The following is a 4,095-nucleotide window of genomic DNA, read 5'->3' as shown; positions in this document are numbered from 1 at the left end:
ACATTACGGAAGGCGCCAGAGCTTACGCTCATCCAGGAGGACGAGTTCTTCATCTATCCCTTCCAATCGCTTCTCGGATTCACTTCGAGTAGAACACGCACATGGTATCTCTAGCTCGACCGGCCGCATGTTCTTCCATGCCGAGGTCAAATAGAAAGGAGTAGCCCCCGGGGTACGCCCCTTATTGCATGTACCTGGGCATTCTACAGGCGCGGTATCTTATTGGCTAATCTCATAGCCTGTCACTATTTTCGAGAACTGTGACAACGTCTTGTTTGCCGCTCACCGCGCCTGCTAGTCCTCGCGGGTCTATAGGGCTAAGAGTGCGGTGATGCTAATCTTGTATTTGCCAGCACTGCCTGGGCATTGAAAGTGGTGACCCATTATCGCTAATGATTCATGTGGGCAAACTACATCGACGATGATGTTTTTTCTGAGAATTCGCCAAGCATTTTAGTCAAGACCATAGTAGTCGCTTCACCCATTTGGTGAAGAAGTCAATCGCCACTAGAATGAAACAGCTACGTCTCCCTCGGGCCAAATAGCCCGATTATGTCAATTCTCTATGCGAAAATGGCTACGGAGATGTCATCGTATATAGCAACGTAGGGACATAAGCACATTCAAGATTTGGCAATTGTGGTAATGTCTCACGATTTGATGCAATCGGACCTATCAGTGTCCAACAATACACCTAAACGCAGGATTTTCTTGCACATCGTGGGCCCGCTCCGTGCGCGACCGCATTCTCCGTCAGACTTCTTTCCATCACCTTTCGTGCTCAGAATGACTGCGGCAAACGTAGGACTACAATTACCCGCAGATGCTCGTATAGTCCCCTCCTTGCATCGTGGACGTATCAAAGTCACATGGGCATGTGCAGCACGTTGTCCTCTGGTCCATCCTGCGGATAGTGACCACATTCCACTTTATAGCCAGCAATGTAGCCACGTAGCTTCATGCCGCTGCCCACAAGAGCTGCGGCATGCCTTCGCGCTAAGTGCAGTATTTGCACTCATTATTCCAAGAACTTCTCTAACTTGGGGATAGTAGAACAGCTCTTCTTCGCCTCCCATGCGCTTGAGCCGTCACGGCACCCATGGCGATTTCTTTACATGAAGCATCAGTAGACGTAAACCAAGAGGTTGATCTCATGTGGCGCGCATGAGCACCAGTGCGTTTAGCCAATATCTCTTAATCTCGTCAAACGCCTGACAATCATCATCCCACAAGGCCTGTGCTTTCGCTGAGTTTCTGAAGACAGGCTCGCAAATCAATCGCAAGCCTTTCGATACATGAATCGACGTGCGCATCAGTACTTTTCCGGTGCAACCTCCTCCGACACACTTTTTTCGCTTCAGGCCGTTGTGGCATTTCACTCGAGTCTGATTTTGAAGGATTCTATTTTATATCAGCCGCTACCACGACCATATATCTCTCGTGGAGTTTCCGCATGTTACCCCAAATGCGCATTTCCCGTCAGAGTCCCACGACAGTACTTTCGTGAGCCTTGCTCATGGGCGAATTTGCTGGTTATTTGCAATATGTCCTTCTCTTTCTTTTGGATTTGACGATCATACACATTCATACATACCTCAACTTTTCAGGCATCATGTCATGTAGGAGCAGTAATTTCACACAGGGCTGGTATGTATCCACACGATCAATCCGAACTCAGCATTACCGTAGAAAAGCAACATGTTCTATCAAGCGATTTAACGCGGTCTTGTGCATATCTTCCACGTGCCATCTTGATTTGGTTATAACCTCGCATATCCATCCATGAAGGATAGTAATGCTGGTTCGCGTGATTGCTCACCAATATGTCAAGGTGGAGGTAGAGGGAAGTCATCTTTCTGATCTCGCTTGTCTCAAGTCTCCTAAAGTCAATACAACATGGATTCTCCCATCCTTTTGGGCACGTGGTACTATGTTAGACTACCTCACTATAATACTCTGAAACTTTGATGAACCCTACTTTGAATTGCTTGTCCACTTCCTTCCTTAATCTTTAGAGCCCATTCTGCTCTCATTCATTGTCAAGCTTCACGCCAGTGTTCGAAACCTGCTTTAATTCAATCCTATGTTCGCGCAATGACATCTGTCGATCCTGGCATGTCTTTGTAGGACCAAGGAAAACGTCTTTGAATTCATTTAGGAGGTCCAGAAATCGGCCTGTTTTAGAGCTCAAGGTAGTCCCTAATCCTAAGTTCTTGGTTCTAGTTCGGTTCCAACATTGACGGGTCTCGGGATCTCTTCATTACAAAGTCCCCCTCCCCTACCTGTAGTATTTCTTTGGCTACGATAGGGCGTACGCCAAGTCCGGGTCTTGGTCATCCTCAGATTACTCGTAAATGCACTTGCACCCAAGATAACACAAAAAGAGAATCGATTTATTCATATTGGCATAAAGTTGGAAAAACAAAGAAGCAATCATCCATATGGTCACGGGCGGCAAGGACAGAATTGGGGCATTTTAACTACCATGACTACTCGAGGCTAAGCTAGAGAACAAAGAGAGTGGGGATGACAATGGAGAGATTCCCTAATGACTTTCTGCACTCGACGACTCCTGACCACTAAACTCGCTGCCTTCTCTCTCGGGTTCTCCTTTCAACATCTTCCTTCTCCAGTGAGAGAGCTTGGAAGAGTCTTCCTTGGCTGTAACCATTTAATAGATTTTCCACCTTCTCTGCTTTGTGCTCGATTTCTGATCAACGCGTGGGGCTGGTTTATCGTCCCGAAGTATCATAGTAATGATCTCATCTCGCGGCTCTAATGAATCGATCTTCCAAACAATAGCTAATGCTTGTTCGTTCAAGCAAGGTGCTTGACGGGTTTGGCGTAGGAACTGCTTTGAGGAATGAAGTAAATCGTGGAAAGATCTCGACGGCTAGCTTCCTCAAGATAATGCCATGGTTCGGGAACTCAGAAAGAGTTCTCAACTTCCTTCTGAACAAAGTACCCATTTAGAGTGGGGAGATATGGCCTCATTTGGACTCCCACGTGCTTCTGCGATTTTGGACTTGAGCGAGCATTTCGAGAACTTCTTCTTTTTGTGGGTTTGTACCCCAGTCCAAGTGGTATTCTGAAAGGCTCCTCCTTGTATGGTGCAAGGTATTTTTCCGGGACTGTTTAAGGCATTCCAGGGAAGTATCCCTGGGTTTGAGTATGGTTGACCACCAAGTTGAAAATAGGGATTATAGTATATGAGTGTCAACCCGCTTCGATATTTATGACTGAAGCCCCTAAGTTCGTATACGGGATCCGCATGACTTGATTGCTTGATCGCTGACATGCTTTGATGGGTGACGAAGGATTTTGTCACTACTTTGCCATTTAGTGATCTTGATCTTTGATGAAAGGTGGATGTTACCGCTTTGAAGCATGCCGAATCCAAGGCCTTCCTGTATGGCATGTTGAATGAAGTCATGTCCACTTTTTGGGAAGTTAACCTTCCGCTCCATTGGTCCTGTGGCTATGGTTAGATTAGCAAGTCCTACCACTTTTTCGCCGTGGTAAATTGCCATACGCACGTATTAATTCTGATTTGCAGGAGTCCAATCCGACTTCATGCCCAGTTTATATGCCGCTTTCGGTGGGTGCGTGACGCTGGACTCGGCAGAGCCATCATTCACTACCACAGCTCGTTGCACATTCTTCAGGTGACAAACGACAAGCCGACGTATATGCAGCGTTGCTTGCAATGATAGCTGCCAAAGGTGGCAAGTTCCCGTCCGAGAAAGTAATGAGGATATCAGGCTTAGGTGATTCTGTAATAGCCTCAGAAGACCAAGTTGACTACACCTTCTGCGGAGGAGTTATGAGCTGGCGTGCCACATTTGGCTTCCTACAAAGCCTCTGGCAAGTAAAGCTCGGCGATGTGGGAATGAGTCATCACTACTCGCTTTCGACCGAAAGATCAGCCTGGTTCAGAACTGCTTCCGGGAGCAAATGATCAGTGCGCTGGACATCTTCGCGGTCACTTCAGTGGCAAGACGCTGGTCGAAGCCGCTTTGAGTAGTGCTTGATATGGGGCGAACCCGAACGAGTTAGGTGGTCCAACATCTTGGTCTTCACCATTTTGGACTATTT

This window comes from Silene latifolia, chromosome 6 (assembly GCF_048544455.1).
Source record: "Silene latifolia isolate original U9 population chromosome 6, ASM4854445v1, whole genome shotgun sequence".
Taxonomy (NCBI): Eukaryota; Viridiplantae; Streptophyta; class Magnoliopsida; order Caryophyllales; family Caryophyllaceae; genus Silene; species Silene latifolia.
The sequence above is the reverse complement of the archived record's forward strand: the minus strand, read 5'-3'. Positions refer to the sequence as shown.